Consider the following 24707-nt stretch of genomic DNA (forward strand, 5'->3'; position numbering starts at 1 on the left):
ATCATCCCTTACTGTACGCAAGTGGATTTTTATCTGGCTCTGTGGCGCAATGGATAGCGCGTTGGACTTCTAAGTGAATTTGCAAAGTCATTCAAAGGTTGTGGGCTTGAATCCCACCAGAGTCGCATTTTTTACTTTCTTATTCAAACAAGGAACATTATGCATGTGAGGAATGTCTATTTTTGGCCGATGCTTTAATCTTAGTATTTGACCCAAGTTGAACCTATGTATCTAATACAGCATGCAACTGAATCAAAAGCAGTCCGCCTTCCATTGCAACAGGAACATATTGCTGATAAGCAATAAAACATTACTGCCAGAAACTTGGCACTTTCCTAATGTATCCTTCCTTCAGAAACATGGTCTTTATAACAGCTGTAAATGAGATAGACCAAAAACACGACACCCTACACTCAGACATTTGTTTCTAGCGACATATAAAGTAAAATCTTCTTTCAAAGCTATTTATGGTATATTCTCTTTGTGTTTTTGTATTGTTAACCAATTGTATGTCTGCACTTTTTATCCAGTTCTTTTTTATTAAGGTATGGAATTGTTGTCCAAACGTATTCAGTTTGCAAGAAAATACAGTAATACCCTATTCTCCGAATTCATCCCTAAAGGAACAAAGGTGTAGTTCAAGGTTTCACCCAGAAGTGTGATTCTTCTACAGACATTTTATGTTTCAGAAAACAATTATTCTTTCTTGTATCCCAGAAGGCTTGATAATATGATGTGAAGTAAACACTGGATTGACAAAACTTCGATCATCCCTTAATGTACGCAAGTTGATTATCATCGGGCTCTGTGGCACAATGGATAGCGCGTTGGACTTCTAAGTGAATTGGCAAAGTCATTCAAAGGTTGTGGGTTCGAATCCCACCAGCGTTGAATTTTTTACTTTCTTATTCAAACAAGGAACATTATGCATGTGAGGAATGTTTATTTTTGGCCGATGCTTTAATCTTAGTATTTGACCCAAGTTGAACCTATGTATCTAATACAGCATGCAACTGAATCAAAAGCAGTCTGCCTTCCATTGCAACAGGAACATATTGCTCATAAGCAATACAACATTACTGCCAGAAACTTGGCACTTTCCTAATGTAGCCTTCCTTCAGAAACATTGTCTTTATAATAGCTGTAAATGAGATAGACCAAAAACACGACACCCTACACTCAGACATTTGTTTCTAGCGACATATAAAGTAAAATCTTCTTTCAAAGCTATTTATGGTATATTCTCTTTGTGTTTTTGTATTGTTAACCAATTGTATGTCTGCACTTTTTATCCAGTTCTTTTTTATTAAGGTATGGAATTGTTGTCCAAACCTATTCACTTGGCAAGAAAATACTGTAATACCCTATTCTCTGAATTTCTCCCCAAGCGAACAAAGGTGCAGTTCAAGGTTTCACACAGAAGTGTGATTCTTGCTACAGACATTTTATGTTTCAGAAAACAATCATTCTTTCATGTATCCCAGAAGGCTTGATAATGTGATGTGAAGTAAACACTGGATTGACAAAACTTCGATCATCCCTTACTGTACGCAAGTGGATTTTCATCTGGCTCTGTGGCGCAATGGATAGCGTGTTGGACTTCTAAGTACATTGGCAAAGTCCTTCAAAGGTTGTGGGTTCGAATCCCACCAGAGTCGCATTTTTTACTTTCTAATTCAAACAAGGAACATTATGCATGTGAGGAATGTTTATTTTTGGCCGATGCTTTAATCTTAGTATTTGACCCAAGTTGAACCTATGTATCTAATATAGCATGCAACTGAACCAAAAGCAGTCTGCCTTCCATTGCAACAGGAACATATTGCTCATAAGCAATACAACATCACTGCCAGAAACTTTGCACTTTCCTAATGTATCCTTCCTTCAGAAACATTGTCTTTATAATAGCTGTAAATGAGATAGACCAAAAACACGACACCCTAAACTCAGACATTTGTTTCTAGCGACATATAAAGTAAAATCTTCTTTCAAAGCTATTTATGGTATATTCTCTTTGTGTTTTTGTATTGTTAACCAATTGTATGTCTGCACTTTTTATCCAGTTCTTTTTTATTAAGGTATGGAATTGTTGTCCAAACGTATTCAGTTTGCAAGAAAATACGGTAATACCCTATTCTCCGAATTCATCCCTAAAGGAACAAAGGTGTAGTTCAAGGTTTCACCCAGAAGTGTGATTCTTCTACAGACATTTTATGTTTCAGAAAACAATTATTGTTTCTTGTATCACAGAAGGCTTGATAATATGATGTGAAGTAAACACTGGATTGACAAAACTTCGATCATCCCTTACTGTACTCAAGTGGATTTTCATCTGGCTCTGTGGCGCAATGGATAGCGCGTTGGACTTCTAAGTGAATTGGCAAAGTCATTCAAAGGTTGTGGGTTCGAATCCCACCAGAGTCGCATTTTTTACTTTCTTATTCAAACAAGGAACATTATGCATGTGAGGAATGTTTATTTTTGGCCGATGCTTTAATCTTAGTATTTGACCCAAGTTGAACCTATGTATCTAATACAGCATGCAACTGAATCAAAAGCAGTCTGCCTTCCATTGCAACAGGAACATATTGCTCATAAGCAATACAACATCACTGCCAGAAACTTGGCACTTTTCTAATGTATCCTTCCTTCAGAAACATTGTCTTTATAATAGCTGTAAATGAGATAGACCAAGAACACGACACCCTACACTCAGACATTTGTTTCTAGCGACATATAAAGTAAAATCTTCTTTCAAAGCTATTTATGGTATATTCTCTTTGTGTTTTTGTATTGTTAACAATTGTATGTCTGCACTTTTTATCCAGTTCTTTTTTATTAAGGTATGGAATTGTTGTCCAAACCAATTCACTTGGCAAGAAAATACTGTAATACCCTATTCTCTGAATTTCTCCCCAAGCGAACAAAGGTGCAGTTCAAGGTTTCACCCCGAACTGTGATTCTTGCTACAGACATTTTATGTTTCAGAAAACAATCATTCTTTCATGTATCCCAGAAGGCTTGACAATATGATGTGAAGTAAACACTGGATTGACAAAACTTCGATCATCCCTTACTGTACGAAAGTGGATTTTTATCTGGCTCTGTGGCGCAATGGATAGCGCATTGGACTTCTAAGTGAATTGGCAAAGTCATTTAAAGGTTGTGGGTTCGAATCCCACCAGAGTCGAATTTTTTACTTTCTTATTCAAACAAGGAACATTATGCATGTGAGGAATGTTTATTTTTGGCCGATGCTTTAATCTTAGTATTTGACCCAAGTTGAACCTATGTATCTAATACAGCATGCAACTGAATCGAAAGCAGTCTGCCTTCCATTGCAACAGGAACATATTGCTCATAAGCAATACAACATTACTGCCACAAACTTGGCACTTTCCTAATGTATCCTTCCTTCAGAAACATTGTCTTTATAATAGCTGTAAATGAGATAGACCAAAAACACGACACCCTACACTCAGACATTTGTTTCTAGCGACATATAAAGTAAAATCTTCTTTCAAAGCTATTTATGGTATATTCTCTTTGTGTTTTTGTATTGTTAACCAATTGTATGTCTGCACTTTTTATCCAGTTCTTTTTTATTAAGGTATGGAATTGTTGTCCAAACCAATTCACTTGGCAAGAAAATACTGTAATACCCTATTCTCTGAATTTCTCCCCAAGCGAACAAAGGTGCAGTTCAAGGTTTCACAAAGAAGTGTGATTCTTGCTACAGACATTTTATGTTTCAGAAAACAATCATTCTTTCATGTATCCCAGAAGGCTTGATAATGTGATGTGAAGTAAACACTGGATTGACAAAACTTCGATCATCCCTTACTGTACGCAAGTGGATTTTTATCTGGCTCTGTGGCGCAATGGATAGCGCGTTGGACTTCTAAGTGAATTTGCAAAGTCATTCAAAGGTTGTGGGTTTGAATCCCACCAGAGTCGCATTTTTTACTTTCTTATTCAAACAAGGAACATTATGCATGTGAGGAATGTCTATTTTTGGCCGATGCTTTAATCTTAGTATTTGACCCAAGTTGAACCTATGTATCTAATACAGCATGCAACTGAATCAAAAGCAGTCTGCCTTCCATTGCAACAGGAACTTATTGCTCATAAGCAATACAACATCACTGCCAGAAACTTTGCACTTTCCTAATGTATCCTTCCTTCAGAAACATTGTCTTTATAATAGCTGTAAATGAGATAGACCAAAAACACGACACCCTACACTCAGACATTTGTTTCTAGCGACATATAAAGTAAAATCTTCTTTCAAAGCTATTTATGGTATATTCTCTTTGTGTTTTTGTATTGTTAACCAATTGTATGGCTGCACTTTTTATCCAGTTCTTTTCTATTAAGGTATGGAATTGTTGTCCAAACGTATTCAGTTTACAAGAAAATACAGTAATACCCTATTCTCCGAATTTATCCCTAAAGGAACAAAGGTGTAGTTCAAGGTTTCACCCAGAAGTGTGATTCTTCTACAGACATTTTATGTTTCAGAAAACAATTATTCTTTCTTGTATTCCAGAAGGCTTGATAATATGATGTGAAGTAAACACTGGATTGACAAAACTTCGATCATCCCTTAATGTATGCAAGTGGATTTTTATCTGGCTCTGTGGCGCAATGGATAGCGCATTGGACTTCTAAGTGAAGTGGCAAAGTCATTCAAAGGTTGTGGGTTCGAATCCCACCAGAGTCGCATTTTTTACTTTCTTATTCAAACAAGGAACATTATGCATGTGAGGAATGTTTATTTTTGGCCGATGCTTTAATCTTAGTATTTGACCCAAGTTGAACCTATGTATCTAATACAGCATGCAACTGAATCAAAGGCAGTCTGCCTTCCATTGCAACAGGAACATATTGCTCATAAGCAATACAACATTACTGCCACAAACTTGGCACTTTCCTAATGTATCCTTCCTTCAGAAACATTGTCTTTATAATAGCTGTAAATGAGATAGACCAAAAACACGACACCCTACACTCAGACATTTGTTTCTAGCGACATATAAAGTAAAATCTTCTTTCAAAGCTATTTATGGTATATTCTCTTTGTGTTTTTGTATTGTTAACCAATTGTATGTCTGCACTTTTTATCCAGTTCTTTTTTATTAAGGTATGGAATTGTTGTCCAAACCTATTCACTTGGCAAGAAAATACTGTAATACCCTATTCTCTGAATTTCTCCCCAAGCGAACAAAGGTGCAGTTCAAGGTTTCACAAAGAAGTGTGATTCTTGCTACAGACATTTTATGTTTCAGAAAACAATCATTCTTTCATGTATCCCAGAAGGCTTGATAATGTGATGTGAAGTAAACACTGGATTGACAAAACTTCGGTCATCCCTTACTGTACGCAAGTGGATTTTTATCTGGCTCTGTGGCGCAATGGATTGCGCGTTGGACTTCTAAGTGAATTTGCAAAGTCATTCAAAGGTTGTGGGTTTGAATCCCACCAGAGTCGCATTTTTTACTTTCTTATTCAAACAAGGAACATTATGCATGTGAGGAATGTCTATTTTTGGCCGATGCTTTAATCTTAGTATTTGACCCAAGTTGAACCTATGTATCTAATACAGCATGCAACTGAATCAAAAGCAGTCTGCCTTCCATTGCAACAGGAACATATTGCTCATAAGCAATACAACATCACTGCCAGAAACTTTGCACTTTCCTAATGTATCCTTCCTTCAGAAACATTGTCTTTATAATAGCTGTAAATGAGATAGACCAAAAACACAACACCCTACACTCAGACATTTGTTTCTAGCGACATATAAAGTAAAATATTCTTTCAAAGCTATTTATGGTATATTCTCTTTGTGTTTTTGTATTGTTAACCAATTGTATGGCTGCACTTTTTATCCAGTTCTTTTTTATTAAGGTATGGAATTGTTGTCCAAACGTATTCAGTTTGCAAGAAAATAAGGTAATACCCTATTCTCCGAATTTATCCCTAAAGGAACAAAGGTGTAGTTCAAGGTTTCACCCAGAAGTGTGATTCTTCTACAGACATTTTATGTTTCAGAAAACAATTATTCTTTCTTGTATCCCAGAAGGCTTGATAATATGATGTGAAGTAAACACTGGATTGACAAAACTTCGATCATCCCTTAATGTACGCAAGTTGATTATCATCGGGCTCTGTGGCACAATGGATAGCGCGTTGGACTTCTAAGTGAATTGGCAAAGTCATTCAAAGGTTATGGGTTCGAATCCCACCAGAGTTGAATTTTTTACTTTCTTATTCAAACAAGGAACATTATGCATGTGAGGAAAGTTTATTTTTGGCCGATGCTTTAATCCTAGTATTTGACCCAAGTTGAACCTATGTATCTAATACAGCATGCAACTGAATCAAAAGCAGTCTGCCTTCCATTGCAATAGGAACATATTGCTCATAAGCAATACAACATTACTGCCAGAAACTTGGCACTTTCCTAATGTAGCCTTCCTTCAGAAACATTGTCTTTATAATAGCTGTAAATGAGATAGACCAAAAACACGACACCCTACACTCAGACATTTGTTTCTAGCGACATATAAAGTAAAATCTTCTTTCAAAGCTATTTATGGTATATTCTCTTTGTGTTTTTGTATTGTTAACCAATTGTATGTCTGCACTTTGTATCCAGTTCTTTTTTATTAAGGTATGGAATTGTTGTCCAAACCTATTCACTTGGCAAGAAAATACTGTAATACCCTATTCTCTGAATTTCTCCCCAAGCGAACAAAGGTGCAGTTCAAGGTTTCACACAGAAGTGTGATTCTTGCTACAGACATTTTATGTTTCAGAAAACAATCATTCTTTCATGTATCCCAGAAGGCTTGATAATGTGATGTGAAGTAAACACTGGATTGACAAAACTTCGATCATCCCTTACTGTACGCAAGTGGATTTTCATCTGGCTCTGTGGCGCAATGGATAGCGTGTTGGACTTCTAAGTACATTGGCAAAGTCCTTCAAAGGTTGTGGGTTCGAATCCCACCAGAGTCGCATTTTTTACTTTCTAATTCAAACAAGGAACATTATGCATGTGAGGAATGTTTATTTTTGGCCGATGCTTTAATCTTAGTATTTGACCCAAGTTGAACCTATGTATCTAATACAGCATGCAACTGAATCAAAAGCAGTCTGCCTTCCATTGCAACAGGAACATATTGCTCATAAGCAATACAACATCACTGCCAGAAACTTGGCACTTTTCTAATGCATCCTTCCTTCAGAAACATTGTCTTTATAATAGCTGTAAAGGAGATAGACCAAAAACACGACACCCTACACTCAGACATTTGTTTCTAGCGACATATAAAGTAAAATCTTCTTTCAAAGCTATTTATGGATATTCTCTTTGTGTTTTTGTATTGTTAACCAATTGTATGTCGGCACTTTTTATCCAGTTCTTTTTTATTAAGGTATGAAATTGTTGTCCAAACCAATTCACTTGGAAAGAAAATACTGTAATACCCTATTCTCTGAATTTCTCCCCAAGCGAACAAAGGTGCAGTTCAAGGTTTCACCCCGAACTGTGATTCTTGCTACAGACATTTAATGTTTCATAAAACAATCATTCTTTCATGTATCCCAGAAGGCTTGATAATATGATGTGAAGTAAACACTGGATTGACAAAACTTCGATCATCCCTTACTGTAGGCAAGTGGATTTTCATCTGGCTCTGTGGCGCACTGGATAGCGCGTTGGACTTCTAAGTGATTTGGCAAAGTCATTCAAAGGTTGTGGGTTTGAATCCCACCAGAGTCGCATTTTTTACTTTCTTATTCGAACAAGGAACATTATGCATGTGAGGAATGTTTATTTTTGGCCGATGCTTTAATCTTAGTATTTGACCCAAGTTGAACCTATGTATCTAATACAGCATGCAACTGAATCAAAAGCAGTCTGCCTTCCATTGCAACAGGAACATATTGCTCATAAGCAATACAACATCACTGCCAGAAACTTGGCACTTTTCTAATGTATCCTTCCTTCAGAAACATTGTCTTTATAATAGCTGTAAATGAGATAGACCAAAAACACGACACCCTACACTCAGACATTTGTTTCTAGCGACATATAAAGTAAAATCTTCTTTCAAAGCTATTTATGGTATATTCTCTTTGTGTTTTTGTATTGTTAACAATTGTATGTCTGCACTTTTTATCCAGTTCTTTTTTATTAAGGTATGGAATTGTTGTCCAAACCAATTCACTTGGCAAGAAAATACTGTAATACCCTATTCTCTGAATTTCTCCCCAAGCGAACAAAGGTGCAGTTCAAGGTTTCACCCCGAACTGTGATTCTTGCTACAGACATTTTATGTTTCAGAAAACAATCATTCTTTCATGTATCCCAGAAGGCTTGATAATATGATGTGAAGTAAACACTGGATTGACAAAACTTCGATCATCCCTTACTGTACGAAAGTGGATTTTTATCTGGCTCTGTGGCGCAATGGATAGCGCATTGGACTTCTAAGTGAATTGGCAAAGTCATTCAAAGGTTGTGGGTTCGAATCCCACCAGAGTCGAATTTTGTACTTTCTTATTCAAACAAGGAACATTATGCATGTGAGGAATGTTTATTTTTGGCCGATGCTTTAATCTTAGTATTTGACCCAAGTTGAACCTATGTATCTAATACAGCATGCAACTGAATCGAAAGCAGTCTGCCTTCCATTGCAACAGGAACATATTGCTCATAAGCAATACAACATTACTGCCACAAACTTGGCACTTTCCTAATGTATCCTTCCTTCAGAAACATTGTCTTTATAATAGCTGTAAATGAGATAGACCAAAAACACGACACCCTACACTCAGACATTTGTTTCTAGCGACATATAAAGTAAAATCTTCTTTCAAAGCTATTTATGGTATATTCTCTTTGTGTTTTTGTATTGTTAACCAATTGTATGTCTACACTTTTTATCCAGTTCTTTTTTATTAAGGTATGGAATTGTTGTCCAAACCAATTCACTTGGCAAGAAAATACTGTAATACCCTATTCTCTGAATTTCTCCCCAAGCGAACAAAGGTGCAGTTCAAGGTTTCACAAAGAAGTGTGATTCTTGCTACAGACATTTTATGTTTCAGAAAACAATCATTCTTTCATGTATCCCAGAAGGCTTGATAATGTGATGTGAAGTAAACACTGGATTGACAAAACTTCGATCATCCCTTACTGTACGCAAGTGGATTTTTATCTGGCTCTGTGGCGCAATGGATAGCGCGTTGGACTTCTAAGTGAATTTGCAAAGTCATTCAAAGGTTGTGGGCTTGAATCCCACCAGAGTCGCATTTTTTACTTTCTTATTCAAACAAGGAACATTATGCATGTGAGGAATGTCTATTTTTGGCCGATGCTTTAATCTTAGTATTTGACCCAAGTTGAACCTATGTATCTAATACAGCATGCAACTGAATCAAAAGCAGTCCGCCTTCCATTGCAACAGGAACATATTGCTGATAAGCAATAAAACATTACTGCCAGAAACTTGGCACTTTCCTAATGTATCCTTCCTTCAGAAACATGGTCTTTATAACAGCTGTAAATGAGATAGACCAAAAACACGACACCCTACACTCAGACATTTGTTTCTAGCGACATATAAAGTAAAATCTTCTTTCAAAGCTATTTATGGTATATTCTCTTTGTGTTTTTGTATTGTTAACCAATTGTATGTCTGCACTTTTTATCCAGTTCTTTTTTATTAAGGTATGGAATTGTTGTCCAAACGTATTCAGTTTGCAAGAAAATACAGTAATACCCTATTCTCCGAATTCATCCCTAAAGGAACAAAGGTGTAGTTCAAGGTTTCACCCAGAAGTGTGATTCTTCTACAGACATTTTATGTTTCAGAAAACAATTATTCTTTCTTGTATCCCAGAAGGCTTGATAATATGATGTGAAGTAAACACTGGATTGACAAAACTTCGATCATCCCTTAATGTACGCAAGTTGATTATCATCGGGCTCTGTGGCACAATGGATAGCGCGTTGGACTTCTAAGTGAATTGGCAAAGTCATTCAAAGGTTGTGGGTTCGAATCCCACCAGCGTTGAATTTTTTACTTTCTTATTCAAACAAGGAACATTATGCATGTGAGGAATGTTTATTTTTGGCCGATGCTTTAATCTTAGTATTTGACCCAAGTTGAACCTATGTATCTAATACAGCATGCAACTGAATCAAAAGCAGTCTGCCTTCCATTGCAACAGGAACATATTGCTCATAAGCAATACAACATTACTGCCAGAAACTTGGCACTTTCCTAATGTAGCCTTCCTTCAGAAACATTGTCTTTATAATAGCTGTAAATGAGATAGACCAAAAACACGACACCCTACACTCAGACATTTGTTTCTAGCGACATATAAAGTAAAATCTTCTTTCAAAGCTATTTATGGTATATTCTCTTTGTGTTTTTGTATTGTTAACCAATTGTATGTCTGCACTTTTTATCCAGTTCTTTTTTATTAAGGTATGGAATTGTTGTCCAAACCTATTCACTTGGCAAGAAAATACTGTAATACCCTATTCTCTGAATTTCTCCCCAAGCGAACAAAGGTGCAGTTCAAGGTTTCACACAGAAGTGTGATTCTTGCTACAGACATTTTATGTTTCAGAAAACAATCATTCTTTCATGTATCCCAGAAGGCTTGATAATGTGATGTGAAGTAAACACTGGATTGACAAAACTTCGATCATCCCTTACTGTACGCAAGTGGATTTTCATCTGGCTCTGTGGCGCAATGGATAGCGTGTTGGACTTCTAAGTACATTGGCAAAGTCCTTCAAAGGTTGTGGGTTCGAATCCCACCAGAGTCGCATTTTTTACTTTCTAATTCAAACAAGGAACATTATGCATGTGAGGAATGTTTATTTTTGGCCGATGCTTTAATCTTAGTATTTGACCCAAGTTGAACCTATGTATCTAATATAGCATGCAACTGAACCAAAAGCAGTCTGCCTTCCATTGCAACAGGAACATATTGCTCATAAGCAATACAACATCACTGCCAGAAACTTTGCACTTTCCTAATGTATCCTTCCTTCAGAAACATTGTCTTTATAATAGCTGTAAATGAGATAGACCAAAAACACGACACCCTAAACTCAGACATTTGTTTCTAGCGACATATAAAGTAAAATCTTCTTTCAAAGCTATTTATGGTATATTCTCTTTGTGTTTTTGTATTGTTAACCAATTGTATGTCTGCACTTTTTATCCAGTTCTTTTTTATTAAGGTATGGAATTGTTGTCCAAACGTATTCAGTTTGCAAGAAAATACGGTAATACCCTATTCTCCGAATTCATCCCTAAAGGAACAAAGGTGTAGTTCAAGGTTTCACCCAGAAGTGTGATTCTTCTACAGACATTTTATGTTTCAGAAAACAATTATTGTTTCTTGTATCACAGAAGGCTTGATAATATGATGTGAAGTAAACACTGGATTGACAAAACTTCGATCATCCCTTACTGTACTCAAGTGGATTTTCATCTGGCTCTGTGGCGCAATGGATAGCGCGTTGGACTTCTAAGTGAATTGGCAAAGTCATTCAAAGGTTGTGGGTTCGAATCCCACCAGAGTCGCATTTTTTACTTTCTTATTCAAACAAGGAACATTATGCATGTGAGGAATGTTTATTTTTGGCCGATGCTTTAATCTTAGTATTTGACCCAAGTTGAACCTATGTATCTAATACAGCATGCAACTGAATCAAAAGCAGTCTGCCTTCCATTGCAACAGGAACATATTGCTCATAAGCAATACAACATCACTGCCAGAAACTTGGCACTTTTCTAATGTATCCTTCCTTCAGAAACATTGTCTTTATAATAGCTGTAAATGAGATAGACCAAGAACACGACACCCTACACTCAGACATTTGTTTCTAGCGACATATAAAGTAAAATCTTCTTTCAAAGCTATTTATGGTATATTCTCTTTGTGTTTTTGTATTGTTAACAATTGTATGTCTGCACTTTTTATCCAGTTCTTTTTTATTAAGGTATGGAATTGTTGTCCAAACCAATTCACTTGGCAAGAAAATACTGTAATACCCTATTCTCTGAATTTCTCCCCAAGCGAACAAAGGTGCAGTTCAAGGTTTCACCCCGAACTGTGATTCTTGCTACAGACATTTTATGTTTCAGAAAACAATCATTCTTTCATGTATCCCAGAAGGCTTGACAATATGATGTGAAGTAAACACTGGATTGACAAAACTTCGATCATCCCTTACTGTACGAAAGTGGATTTTTATCTGGCTCTGTGGCGCAATGGATAGCGCATTGGACTTCTAAGTGAATTGGCAAAGTCATTTAAAGGTTGTGGGTTCGAATCCCACCAGAGTCGAATTTTTTACTTTCTTATTCAAACAAGGAACATTATGCATGTGAGGAATGTTTATTTTTGGCCGATGCTTTAATCTTAGTATTTGACCCAAGTTGAACCTATGTATCTAATACAGCATGCAACTGAATCGAAAGCAGTCTGCCTTCCATTGCAACAGGAACATATTGCTCATAAGCAATACAACATTACTGCCACAAACTTGGCACTTTCCTAATGTATCCTTCCTTCAGAAACATTGTCTTTATAATAGCTGTAAATGAGATAGACCAAAAACACGACACCCTACACTCAGACATTTGTTTCTAGCGACATATAAAGTAAAATCTTCTTTCAAAGCTATTTATGGTATATTCTCTTTGTGTTTTTGTATTGTTAACCAATTGTATGTCTGCACTTTTTATCCAGTTCTTTTTTATTAAGGTATGGAATTGTTGTCCAAACCAATTCACTTGGCAAGAAAATACTGTAATACCCTATTCTCTGAATTTCTCCCCAAGCGAACAAAGGTGCAGTTCAAGGTTTCACAAAGAAGTGTGATTCTTGCTACAGACATTTTATGTTTCAGAAAACAATCATTCTTTCATGTATCCCAGAAGGCTTGATAATGTGATGTGAAGTAAACACTGGATTGACAAAACTTCGATCATCCCTTACTGTACGCAAGTGGATTTTTATCTGGCTCTGTGGCGCAATGGATAGCGCGTTGGACTTCTAAGTGAATTTGCAAAGTCATTCAAAGGTTGTGGGTTTGAATCCCACCAGAGTCGCATTTTTTACTTTCTTATTCAAACAAGGAACATTATGCATGTGAGGAATGTCTATTTTTGGCCGATGCTTTAATCTTAGTATTTGACCCAAGTTGAACCTATGTATCTAATACAGCATGCAACTGAATCAAAAGCAGTCTGCCTTCCATTGCAACAGGAACTTATTGCTCATAAGCAATACAACATCACTGCCAGAAACTTTGCACTTTCCTAATGTATCCTTCCTTCAGAAACATTGTCTTTATAATAGCTGTAAATGAGATAGACCAAAAACACGACACCCTACACTCAGACATTTGTTTCTAGCGACATATAAAGTAAAATCTTCTTTCAAAGCTATTTATGGTATATTCTCTTTGTGTTTTTGTATTGTTAACCAATTGTATGGCTGCACTTTTTATCCAGTTCTTTTCTATTAAGGTATGGAATTGTTGTCCAAACGTATTCAGTTTACAAGAAAATACAGTAATACCCTATTCTCCGAATTTATCCCTAAAGGAACAAAGGTGTAGTTCAAGGTTTCACCCAGAAGTGTGATTCTTCTACAGACATTTTATGTTTCAGAAAACAATTATTCTTTCTTGTATTCCAGAAGGCTTGATAATATGATGTGAAGTAAACACTGGATTGACAAAACTTCGATCATCCCTTAATGTATGCAAGTGGATTTTGATCTGGCTCTGTGGCGCAATGGATAGCGCATTGGACTTCTAAGTGAAGTGGCAAAGTCATTCAAAGGTTGTGGGTTCGAATCCCACCAGAGTCGCATTTTTTACTTTCTTATTCAAACAAGGAACATTATGCATGTGAGGAATGTTTATTTTTGGCCGATGCTTTAATCTTAGTATTTGACCCAAGTTGAACCTATGTATCTAATACAGCATGCAACTGAATCAAAGGCAGTCAGCCTTCCATTGCAACAGGAACATATTGCTCATAAGCAATACAACATTACTGCCACAAACTTGGCACTTTCCTAATGTATCCTTCCTTCAGAAACATTGTCTTTATAATAGCTGTAAATGAGATAGACCAAAAACACGACACCCTACACTCAGACATTTGTTTCTAGCGACATATAAAGTAAAATCTTCTTTCAAAGCTATTTATGGTATATTCTCTTTGTGTTTTTGTATTGTTAACCAATTGTATGTCTGCACTTTTTATCCAGTTCTTTTTTATTAAGGTATGGAATTGTTGTCCAAACCTATTCACTTGGCAAGAAAATACTGTAATACCCTATTCTCTGAATTTCTCCCCAAGCGAACAAAGGTGCAGTTCAAGGTTTCACAAAGAAGTGTGATTCTTGCTACAGACATTTTATGTTTCAGAAAACAATCATTCTTTCATGTATCCCAGAAGGCTTGATAATGTGATGTGAAGTAAACACTGGATTGACAAAACTTCGGTCATCCCTTACTGTACGCAAGTGGATTTTTATCTGGCTCTGTGGCGCAATGGATTGCGCGTTGGACTTCTAAGTGAATTTGCAAAGTCATTCAAAGGTTGTGGGTTTGAATCCCACCAGAGTCGCATTTTTTACTTTCTTATTCAAACAAGGAACATTATGCATGTGAGGAATGTCTATTTTTGGCCGATGCTTTAATCTTAGTATTTGACCCAAGTTGAACCTATGTATCTAATACAGCATGCAACTGAATCAAAAGCAGTCTGCCTTCCATTGCAACAGGAACATATTGCTCATAAGCAATACAACATCACTGCCAGAAACTTTGCACTTTCCTAATGTATCCTTCCTTCAGAAACATTGTCTTTATAATAGCTGTAAATGAGATAGACCAAAAACACAACACCCTACACTCAGACATTTGTTTCTAGCGACATATAAAGTAAAATATTCTTTCAAAGCTATTTATGGTATATTCTCTTTGTGTTTTTGTATTGTTAACCAATTGTATGGCTGCACTTTTTATCCAGTTCTTTTTTATTAAGGTATGGAATTGTTGTCCAAACGTATTCAGTTTGCAAGAAAATAAGGTAATACCCTATTCTCCGAATTTATCCCTAAAGGAACAAAGGTGTAGTTCAAGGTTTCACCCAGAAGTGTGATTCTTCTACAGACATTTTATGTTTCAGAAAACAATTATTCTTTCTTGTATCCCAGAAGGCTTGATAATATGATGTGAAGTAAACACTGGATTGACAAAACTTCGATCATCCCTTAATGTACGCAAGTTGATTATCATCGGGCTCTGTGGCACAATGGATAGCGCGTTGGACTTCTAAGTGAATTGGCAAAGTCATTCAAAGGTTATGGGTTCGAATCCCACCAGAGTTGAATTTTTTACTTTCTTATTCAAACAAGGAACATTATGCATGTGAGGAAAGTTTATTTTTGGCCGATGCTTTAATCCTAGTATTTGACCCAAGTTGAACCTATGTATCTAATACAGCATGCAACTGAATCAAAAGCAGTCTGCCTTCCATTGCAATAGGAACATATTGCTCATAAGCAATACAACATTACTGCCAGAAACTTGGCACTTTCCTAATGTAGCCTTCCTTCAGAAACATTGTCTTTATAATAGCTGTAAATGAGATAGACCAAAAACACGACACCCTACACTCAGACATTTGTTTCTAGCGACATATAAAGTAAAATCTTCTTTCAAAGCTATTTATGGTATATTCTCTTTGTGTTTTTGTATTGTTAACCAATTGTATGTCTGCACTTTGTATCCAGTTCTTTTTTATTAAGGTATGGAATTGTTGTCCAAACCTATTCACTTGGCAAGAAAATACTGTAATACCCTATTCTCTGAATTTCTCCCCAAGCGAACAAAGGTGCAGTTCAAGGTTTCACACAGAAGTGTGATTCTTGCTACAGACATTTTATGTTTCAGAAAACAATCATTCTTTCATGTATCCCAGAAGGCTTGATAATGTGATGTGAAGTAAACACTGGATTGACAAAACTTCGATCATCCCTTACTGTACGCAAGTGGATTTTCATCTGGCTCTGTGGCGCAATGGATAGCGTGTTGGACTTCTAAGTACATTGGCAAAGTCCTTCAAAGGTTGTGGGTTCGAATCCCACCAGAGTCGCATTTTTTACTTTCTAATTCAAACAAGGAACATTATGCATGTGAGGAATGTTTATTTTTGGCCGATGCTTTAATCTTAGTATTTGACCCAAGTTGAACCTATGTATCTAATACAGCATGCAACTGAATCAAAAGCAGTCTGCCTTCCATTGCAACAGGAACATATTGCTCATAAGCAATACAACATCACTGCCAGAAACTTGGCACTTTTCTAATGCATCCTTCCTTCAGAAACATTGTCTTTATAATAGCTGTAAAGGAGATAGACCAAAAACACGACACCCTACACTCAGACATTTGTTTCTAGCGACATATAAAGTAAAATCTTCTTTCAAAGCTATTTATGGATATTCTCTTTGTGTTTTTGTATTGTTAACCAATTGTATGTCGGCACTTTTTATCCAGTTCTTTTTTATTAAGGTATGAAATTGTTGTCCAAACCAATTCACTTGGAAAGAAAATACTGTAATACCCTATTCTCTGAATTTCTCCCCAAGCGAACAAAGGTGCAGTTCAAGGTTTCACCCCGAACTGTGATTCTTGCTACAGACATTTAATGTTTCATAAAACAATCATTCTTTCATGTATCCCAGAAGGCTTGATAATATGATGTGAAGTAAACACTGGATTGACAAAACTTCGATCATCCCTTACTGTAGGCAAGTGGATTTTCATCTGGCTCTGTGGCGCACTGGATAGCGCGTTGGACTTCTAAGTGATTTGGCAAAGTCATTCAAAGGTTGTGGGTTTGAATCCCACCAGAGTCGCATTTTTTACTTTCTTATTCGAACAAGGAACATTATGCATGTGAGGAATGTTTATTTTTGGCCGATGCTTTAATCTTAGTATTTGACCCAAGTTGAACCTATGTATCTAATACAGCATGCAACTGAATCAAAAGCAGTCTGCCTTCCATTGCAACAGGAACATATTGCTCATAAGCAATACAACATCACTGCCAGAAACTTGGCACTTTTCTAATGTATCCTTCCTTCAGAAACATTGTCTTTATAATAGCTGTAAATGAGATAGACCAAAAACACGACACCCTACACTCAGACATTTGTTTCTAGCGACATATAAAGTAAAATCTTCTTTCAAAGCTATTTATGGTATATTCTCTTTGTGTTTTTGTATTGTTAACAATTGTATGTCTGCACTTTTTATCCAGTTCTTTTTTATTAAGGTATGGAATTGTTGTCCAAACCAATTCACTTGGCAAGAAAATACTGTAATACCCTATTCTCTGAATTTCTCCCCAAGCGAACAAAGGTGCAGTTCAAGGTTTCACCCCGAACTGTGATTCTTGCTACAGACATTTTATGTTTCAGAAAACAATCATTCTTTCATGTATCCCAGAAGGCTTGATAATATGATGTGAAGTAAACACTGGATTGACAAAACTTCGATCATCCCTTACTGTACGAAAGTGGATTTTTATCTGGCTCTGTGGCGCAATGGATAGCGCATTGGACTTCTAAGTGAATTGGCAAAGTCATTCAAAGGTTGTGGGTTCGAATCCCACCAGAGTCGAATTTTGTACTTTCTTATTCAAACAAGGAACATTATGCATGTGAGGAATGTTTATTTTTGGCCGATGCTTTAATCTTAGTATTTGACCCAAGTTGAACCTATGTATCTAATACAGCATGCAACTGAATCGAAAGCAGTCTGCCTTCCATTGCAACAGGAACATATTGCTCATAAGCAATACAACATTACTGCCACAAACTTGGCACTTTCCTAATGTATCCTTCCTTCAGAAACATTGTCTTTATAATAGCTGTAAATGAGATAGACCAAAAACACGACACCCTACACTCAGACATTTGTTTCTAGCGACATATAAAGTAAAATCTTCTTTCAAAGCTATTTATGGTATATTCTCTTTGTGTTTTTGTATTGTTAACCAATTGTATGTCTACACTTTTTATCCAGTTCTTTTTTATTAAGGTATGGAATTGTTGTCCAAACCAATTCACTTGGCAAGAAAATACTGTAATACCCTATTCTCTGAATTTCTCCCCAAGCGAACAAAGGTGCAGTTCAAGGTTTCACAAAGAAGTGTGATTCTTGCTACAGACATTTTATGTTTCAGAAAACAATCATTCTTTCATGTATCCCAGAAGGCTTGATAATGTGATGTGAAGTAAACACTGGATTGACAAAACTTCGATCATCCCTTACTGTACGCAAGTGGATTTTTATCTGGCTCTGTGGCGCAATGGATAGCGCGTTGGACTTCTAAGTGAATTTGCAAAGTCATTCAAAGGTTGTGGGCTTGAATCCCACCAGAGTCGCATTTTTTACTTTCTTATTCAAACAAGGAACATTATGCATGTGAGGAATGTCTATTTTTGGCCGATGCTTTAATCTTAGTATTTGACCCAAGTTGAACCTATGTATCTAATACAGCATGCAACTGAATCAAAAGCAGTCCGCCTTCCATTGCAACAGGAACATATTGCTGATAAGCAATAAAACATTACTGCCAGAAACTTGGCACTTTCCTAATGTATCCTTCCTTCAGAAACATGGTCTTTATAACAGCTGTAAATGAGATAGACCAAAAACACGACACCCTACACTCAGACATTTGTTTCTAGCGACATATAAAGTAAAATCTTCTTTCAAAGCTATTTATGGTATATTCTCTTTGTGTTTTTGTATTGTTAACCAATTGTATGTCTGCACTTTTTATCCAGTTCTTTTTTATTAAGGTATGGAATTGTTGTCCAAACGTATTCAGTTTGCAAGAAAATACAGTAATACCCTATTCTCCGAATTCATCCCTAAAGGAACAAAGGTGTAGTTCAAGGTTTCACCCAGAAGTGTGATTCTTCTACAGACATTTTATGTTTCAGAAAACAATTATTCTTTCTTGTATCCCAGAAGGCTTGATAATATGATGTGAAGTAAACACTGGATTGACAAAACTTCGATCATCCCTTAATGTACGCAAGTTGATTATCATCGGGCTCTGTGGCACAATGGATAGCGCGTTGGACTTCTAAGTGAATTGGCAAAGTCATTCAAAGGTTGTGGGTTCGAATCCCACCAGCGTTGAATTTTTTACTTTCTTATTCAAACAAGGAACATTATGCATGTGAGGAATGTTTATTTTTGGCCGATGCTTTAATCTTAGTATTTGACCCAAGTTGAACCTATGTATCTAATACAGCATGCAACTGAATCAAAAGCAGTCTGCCTTCCATTGCAACAGGAACATATTGCTCATAAGCAATACAACATTACTGCCAGAAACTTGGCACTTTCCTAATGTAGCCTTCCTTCAGAAACATTGTCTTTATAATAGCTGTAAATGAGATAGACCAAAAACACGACACCCTACACTCAGACATTTGTTTCTAGCGACATATAAAGTAAAATCTTCTTTCAAAGCTATTTATGGTATATTCTCTTTGTGTTTTTGTATTGTTAACCAATTGTATGTCTGCACTTTTTATCCAGTTCTTTTTTATTAAGGTATGGAATTGTTGTCCAAACCTATTCACTTGGCAAGAAAATACTGTAATACCCTATTCTCTGAATTTCTCCCCAAGCGAACAAAGGTGCAGTTCAAGGTTTCACACAGAAGTGTGATTCTTGCTACAGACATTTTATGTTTCAGAAAACAATCATTCTTTCATGTATCCCAGAAGGCTTGATAATGTGATGTGAAGTAAACACTGGATTGACAAAACTTCGATCATCCCTTACTGTACGCAAGTGGATTTTCATCTGGCTCTGTGGCGCAATGGATAGCGTGTTGGACTTCTAAGTACATTGGCAAAGTCCTTCAAAGGTTGTGGGTTCGAATCCCACCAGAGTCGCATTTTTTACTTTCTAATTCAAACAAGGAACATTATGCATGTGAGGAATGTTTATTTTTGGCCGATGCTTTAATCTTAGTATTTGACCCAAGTTGAACCTATGTATCTAATATAGCATGCAACTGAACCAAAAGCAGTCTGCCTTCCATTGCAACAGGAACATATTGCTCATAAGCAATACAACATCACTGCCAGAAACTTTGCACTTTCCTAATGTATCCTTCCTTCAGAAACATTGTCTTTATAATAGCTGTAAATGAGATAGACCAAAAACACGACACCCTAAACTCAGACATTTGTTTCTAGCGACATATAAAGTAAAATCTTCTTTCAAAGCTATTTATGGTATATTCTCTTTGTGTTTTTGTATTGTTAACCAATTGTATGTCTGCACTTTTTATCCAGTTCTTTTTTATTAAGGTATGGAATTGTTGTCCAAACGTATTCAGTTTGCAAGAAAATACGGTAATACCCTATTCTCCGAATTCATCCCTAAAGGAACAAAGGTGTAGTTCAAGGTTTCACCCAGAAGTGTGATTCTTCTACAGACATTTTATGTTTCAGAAAACAATTATTGTTTCTTGTATCACAGAAGGCTTGATAATATGATGTGAAGTAAACACTGGATTGACAAAACTTCGATCATCCCTTACTGTACTCAAGTGGATTTTCATCTGGCTCTGTGGCGCAATGGATAGCGCGTTGGACTTCTAAGTGAATTGGCAAAGTCATTCAAAGGTTGTGGGTTCGAATCCCACCAGAGTCGCATTTTTTACTTTCTTATTCAAACAAGGAACATTATGCATGTGAGGAATGTTTATTTTTGGCCGATGCTTTAATCTTAGTATTTGACCCAAGTTGAACCTATGTATCTAATACAGCATGCAACTGAATCAAAAGCAGTCTGCCTTCCATTGCAACAGGAACATATTGCTCATAAGCAATACAACATCACTGCCAGAAACTTGGCACTTTTCTAATGTATCCTTCCTTCAGAAACATTGTCTTTATAATAGCTGTAAATGAGATAGACCAAGAACACGACACCCTACACTCAGACATTTGTTTCTAGCGACATATAAAGTAAAATCTTCTTTCAAAGCTATTTATGGTATATTCTCTTTGTGTTTTTGTATTGTTAACAATTGTATGTCTGCACTTTTTATCCAGTTCTTTTTTATTAAGGTATGGAATTGTTGTCCAAACCAATTCACTTGGCAAGAAAATACTGTAATACCCTATTCTCTGAATTTCTCCCCAAGCGAACAAAGGTGCAGTTCAAGGTTTCACCCCGAACTGTGATTCTTGCTACAGACATTTTATGTTTCAGAAAACAATCATTCTTTCATGTATCCCAGAAGGCTTGACAATATGATGTGAAGTAAACACTGGATTGACAAAACTTCGATCATCCCTTACTGTACGAAAGTGGATTTTTATCTGGCTCTGTGGCGCAATGGATAGCGCATTGGACTTCTAAGTGAATTGGCAAAGTCATTTAAAGGTTGTGGGTTCGAATCCCACCAGAGTCGAATTTTTTACTTTCTTATTCAAACAAGGAACATTATGCATGTGAGGAATGTTTATTTTTGGCCGATGCTTTAATCTTAGTATTTGACCCAAGTTGAACCTATGTATCTAATACAGCATGCAACTGAATCGAAAGCAGTCTGCCTTCCATTGCAACAGGAACATATTGCTCATAAGCAATACAACATTACTGCCACAAACTTGGCACTTTCCTAATGTATCCTTCCTTCAGAAACATTGTCTTTATAATAGCTGTAAATGAGATAGACCAAAAACACGACACCCTACACTCAGACATTTGTTTCTAGCGACATATAAAGTAAAATCTTCTTTCAAAGCTATTTATGGTATATTCTCTTTGTGTTTTTGTATTGTTAACCAATTGTATGTCTGCACTTTTTATCCAGTTCTTTTTTATTAAGGTATGGAATTGTTGTCCAAACCAATTCACTTGGCAAGAAAATACTGTAATACCCTATTCTCTGAATTTCTCCCCAAGCGAACAAAGGTGCAGTTCAAGGTTTCACAAAGAAGTGTGATTCTTGCTACAGACATTTTATGTTTCAGAAAACAATCATTCTTTCATGTATCCCAGAAGGCTTGATAATGTGATGTGAAGTAAACACTGGATTGACAAAACTTCGATCATCCCTTACTGTACGCAAGTGGATTTTTATCTGGCTCTGTGGCGCAATGGATAGCGCGTTGGACTTCTAAGTGAATTTGCAAAGTCATTCAAAGGTTGTGGGTTTGAATCCCACCAGAGTCGCATTTTTTACTTTCTTATTCAAACAAGGAACATTATGCATGTGAGGAATGTCTATTTTTGGCCGATGCTTTAATCTTAGTATTTGACCCAAGTTGAACCTATGTATCTAATACAGCATGCAACTGAATCAAAAGCAGTCTGCCTTCCATTGCAACAGGAACTTATTGCTCATAAGCAATACAACATCACTGCCAGAAACTTTGCACTTTCCTAATGTATCCTTCCTTCAGAAACATTGTCTTTATAATAGCTGTAAATGAGATAGACCAAAAACACGACACCCTACACTCAGACATTTGTTTCTAGCGACATATAAAGTAAAATCTTCTTTCAAAGCTATTTATGGTATATTCTCTTTGTGTTTTTGTATTGTTAACCAATTGTATGGCTGCACTTTTTATCCAGTTCTTTTCTATTAAGGTATGGAATTGTTGTCCAAACGTATTCAGTTTACAAGAAAATACAGTAATACCCTATTCTCCGAATTTATCCCTAAAGGAACAAAGGTGTAGTTCAAGGTTTCACCCAGAAGTGTGATTCTTCTACAGACATTTTATGTTTCAGAAAACAATTATTCTTTCTTGTATTCCAGAAGGCTTGATAATATGATGTGAAGTAAACACTGGATTGACAAAACTTCGATCATCCCTTAATGTATGCAAGTGGATTTTGATCTGGCTCTGTGGCGCAATGGATAGCGCATTGGACTTCTAAGTGAAGTGGCAAAGTCATTCAAAGGTTGTGGGTTCGAATCCCACCAGAGTCGCATTTTTTACTTTCTTATTCAAACAAGGAACATTATGCATGTGAGGAATGTTTATTTTTGGCCGATGCTTTAATCTTAGTATTTGACCCAAGTTGAACCTATGTATCTAATACAGCATGCAACTGAATCAAAGGCAGTCAGCCTTCCATTGCAACAGGAACATATTGCTCATAAGCAATACAACATTACTGCCACAAACTTGGCACTTTCCTAATGTATCCTTCCTTCAGAAACATTGTCTTTATAATAGCTGTAAATGAGATAGACCAAAAACACGACACCCTACACTCAGACATTTGTTTCTAGCGACATATAAAGTAAAATCTTCTTTCAAAGCTATTTATGGTATATTCTCTTTGTGTTTTTGTATTGTTAACCAATTGTATGTCTGCACTTTTTATCCAGTTCTTTTTTATTAAGGTATGGAATTGTTGTCCAAACCTATTCACTTGGCAAGAAAATACTGTAATACCCTATTCTCTGAATTTCTCCCCAAGCGAACAAAGGTGCAGTTCAAGGTTTCACAAAGAAGTGTGATTCTTGCTACAGACATTTTATGTTTCAGAAAACAATCATTCTTTCATGTATCCCAGAAGGCTTGATAATGTGATGTGAAGTAAACACTGGATTGACAAAACTTCGGTCATCCCTTACTGTACGCAAGTGGATTTTTATCTGGCTCTGTGGCGCAATGGATTGCGCGTTGGACTTCTAAGTGAATTTGCAAAGTCATTCAAAGGTTGTGGGTTTGAATCCCACCAGAGTCGCATTTTTTACTTTCTTATTCAAACAAGGAACATTATGCATGTGAGGAATGTCTATTTTTGGCCGATGCTTTAATCTTAGTATTTGACCCAAGTTGAACCTATGTATCTAATACAGCATGCAACTGAATCAAAAGCAGTCTGCCTTCCATTGCAACAGGAACATATTGCTCATAAGCAATACAACATCACTGCCAGAAACTTTGCACTTTCCTAATGTATCCTTCCTTCAGAAACATTGTCTTTATAATAGCTGTAAATGAGATAGACCAAAAACACAACACCCTACACTCAGACATTTGTTTCTAGCGACATATAAAGTAAAATATTCTTTCAAAGCTATTTATGGTATATTCTCTTTGTGTTTTTGTATTGTTAACCAATTGTATGGCTGCACTTTTTATCCAGTTCTTTTTTATTAAGGTATGGAATTGTTGTCCAAACCTATTCACTTGGCAAGAAAATACTGTAATACCCTATTCTCTGAATTTCTCCCCAAGCGAACAAAGGTGCAGTTCAAGGTTTCACACAGAAGTGTGATTCTTGCTACAGACATTTTATGTTTCAGAAAACAATCATTCTTTCATGTATCCCAGAAGGCTTGATAATGTGATGTGAAGTAAACACTGGATTGACAAAACTTCGATCATCCCTTAATGTACGCAAGTTGATTATCATCGGGCTCTGTGGCACAATGGATAGCGCGTTGGACTTCTAAGTGAATTGGCAAAGTCATTCAAAGGTTGTGGGTTCGAATCCCACCAGAGTTGAATTTTTTACTTTCTTATTCAAACAAGGAACATTATGCATGTGAGGAAAGTTTATT

General features: G+C 36.4%; 19 non-coding genes across 19 annotated transcripts; all 19 read left to right on the plus strand.

Moving 5' to 3' along the window:
- Positions 1 to 1568: 1568 nt before the first annotated feature.
- Positions 1569 to 1658, plus strand: TRNAR-UCU (transfer RNA arginine (anticodon UCU)). Its single transcript is given in 2 exon segments — positions 1569 to 1605; positions 1623 to 1658. It is a non-coding gene; the product is annotated as a tRNA-Arg (tRNA).
- Positions 1659 to 2334: 676 nt separating this feature from the next.
- On the plus strand, positions 2335 to 2424 carry TRNAR-UCU (transfer RNA arginine (anticodon UCU)). The gene is given in 2 exon segments: positions 2335 to 2371; positions 2389 to 2424. It is a non-coding gene; the product is annotated as a tRNA-Arg (tRNA).
- Positions 2425 to 3100: 676 nt separating this feature from the next.
- On the plus strand, positions 3101 to 3190 carry TRNAR-UCU (transfer RNA arginine (anticodon UCU)). The gene is given in 2 exon segments: positions 3101 to 3137; positions 3155 to 3190. It is a non-coding gene; the product is annotated as a tRNA-Arg (tRNA).
- A 677-nt stretch (positions 3191 to 3867) lies between these two features.
- Positions 3868 to 3957, plus strand: TRNAR-UCU (transfer RNA arginine (anticodon UCU)). The gene is given in 2 exon segments: positions 3868 to 3904; positions 3922 to 3957. It is a non-coding gene; the product is annotated as a tRNA-Arg (tRNA).
- A 676-nt stretch (positions 3958 to 4633) lies between these two features.
- On the plus strand, positions 4634 to 4723 carry TRNAR-UCU (transfer RNA arginine (anticodon UCU)). Its single transcript is given in 2 exon segments — positions 4634 to 4670; positions 4688 to 4723. It is a non-coding gene; the product is annotated as a tRNA-Arg (tRNA).
- Positions 4724 to 6933: 2210 nt separating this feature from the next.
- Positions 6934 to 7023, plus strand: TRNAR-UCU (transfer RNA arginine (anticodon UCU)). Its single transcript is given in 2 exon segments — positions 6934 to 6970; positions 6988 to 7023. It is a non-coding gene; the product is annotated as a tRNA-Arg (tRNA).
- A 1442-nt stretch (positions 7024 to 8465) lies between these two features.
- TRNAR-UCU (transfer RNA arginine (anticodon UCU)) lies at positions 8466 to 8555 on the plus strand. Its single transcript is given in 2 exon segments — positions 8466 to 8502; positions 8520 to 8555. It is a non-coding gene; the product is annotated as a tRNA-Arg (tRNA).
- Positions 8556 to 10765: 2210 nt separating this feature from the next.
- Positions 10766 to 10855, plus strand: TRNAR-UCU (transfer RNA arginine (anticodon UCU)). Its single transcript is given in 2 exon segments — positions 10766 to 10802; positions 10820 to 10855. It is a non-coding gene; the product is annotated as a tRNA-Arg (tRNA).
- Positions 10856 to 11531: 676 nt separating this feature from the next.
- TRNAR-UCU (transfer RNA arginine (anticodon UCU)) lies at positions 11532 to 11621 on the plus strand. Its single transcript is given in 2 exon segments — positions 11532 to 11568; positions 11586 to 11621. It is a non-coding gene; the product is annotated as a tRNA-Arg (tRNA).
- Positions 11622 to 12297: 676 nt separating this feature from the next.
- On the plus strand, positions 12298 to 12387 carry TRNAR-UCU (transfer RNA arginine (anticodon UCU)). The gene is given in 2 exon segments: positions 12298 to 12334; positions 12352 to 12387. It is a non-coding gene; the product is annotated as a tRNA-Arg (tRNA).
- A 677-nt stretch (positions 12388 to 13064) lies between these two features.
- Positions 13065 to 13154, plus strand: TRNAR-UCU (transfer RNA arginine (anticodon UCU)). Its single transcript is given in 2 exon segments — positions 13065 to 13101; positions 13119 to 13154. It is a non-coding gene; the product is annotated as a tRNA-Arg (tRNA).
- Positions 13155 to 13830: 676 nt separating this feature from the next.
- TRNAR-UCU (transfer RNA arginine (anticodon UCU)) lies at positions 13831 to 13920 on the plus strand. Its single transcript is given in 2 exon segments — positions 13831 to 13867; positions 13885 to 13920. It is a non-coding gene; the product is annotated as a tRNA-Arg (tRNA).
- Positions 13921 to 16130: 2210 nt separating this feature from the next.
- Positions 16131 to 16220, plus strand: TRNAR-UCU (transfer RNA arginine (anticodon UCU)). The gene is given in 2 exon segments: positions 16131 to 16167; positions 16185 to 16220. It is a non-coding gene; the product is annotated as a tRNA-Arg (tRNA).
- A 1442-nt stretch (positions 16221 to 17662) lies between these two features.
- On the plus strand, positions 17663 to 17752 carry TRNAR-UCU (transfer RNA arginine (anticodon UCU)). Its single transcript is given in 2 exon segments — positions 17663 to 17699; positions 17717 to 17752. It is a non-coding gene; the product is annotated as a tRNA-Arg (tRNA).
- A 2210-nt stretch (positions 17753 to 19962) lies between these two features.
- TRNAR-UCU (transfer RNA arginine (anticodon UCU)) lies at positions 19963 to 20052 on the plus strand. The gene is given in 2 exon segments: positions 19963 to 19999; positions 20017 to 20052. It is a non-coding gene; the product is annotated as a tRNA-Arg (tRNA).
- Positions 20053 to 20728: 676 nt separating this feature from the next.
- Positions 20729 to 20818, plus strand: TRNAR-UCU (transfer RNA arginine (anticodon UCU)). Its single transcript is given in 2 exon segments — positions 20729 to 20765; positions 20783 to 20818. It is a non-coding gene; the product is annotated as a tRNA-Arg (tRNA).
- Positions 20819 to 21494: 676 nt separating this feature from the next.
- TRNAR-UCU (transfer RNA arginine (anticodon UCU)) lies at positions 21495 to 21584 on the plus strand. The gene is given in 2 exon segments: positions 21495 to 21531; positions 21549 to 21584. It is a non-coding gene; the product is annotated as a tRNA-Arg (tRNA).
- Positions 21585 to 22261: 677 nt separating this feature from the next.
- TRNAR-UCU (transfer RNA arginine (anticodon UCU)) lies at positions 22262 to 22351 on the plus strand. Its single transcript is given in 2 exon segments — positions 22262 to 22298; positions 22316 to 22351. It is a non-coding gene; the product is annotated as a tRNA-Arg (tRNA).
- A 676-nt stretch (positions 22352 to 23027) lies between these two features.
- On the plus strand, positions 23028 to 23117 carry TRNAR-UCU (transfer RNA arginine (anticodon UCU)). The gene is given in 2 exon segments: positions 23028 to 23064; positions 23082 to 23117. It is a non-coding gene; the product is annotated as a tRNA-Arg (tRNA).
- The last annotated feature ends 1590 nt before the right edge of the window (positions 23118 to 24707 follow it).

The sequence above is a fragment of the Ambystoma mexicanum genome, assembly GCF_040938575.1.
Source record: "Ambystoma mexicanum isolate Mex_15411 chromosome 12 unlocalized genomic scaffold, UKY_AmexF1_1 Mex_chr12_unloc.1, whole genome shotgun sequence".
Taxonomy (NCBI): Eukaryota; Metazoa; Chordata; class Amphibia; order Caudata; family Ambystomatidae; genus Ambystoma; species Ambystoma mexicanum.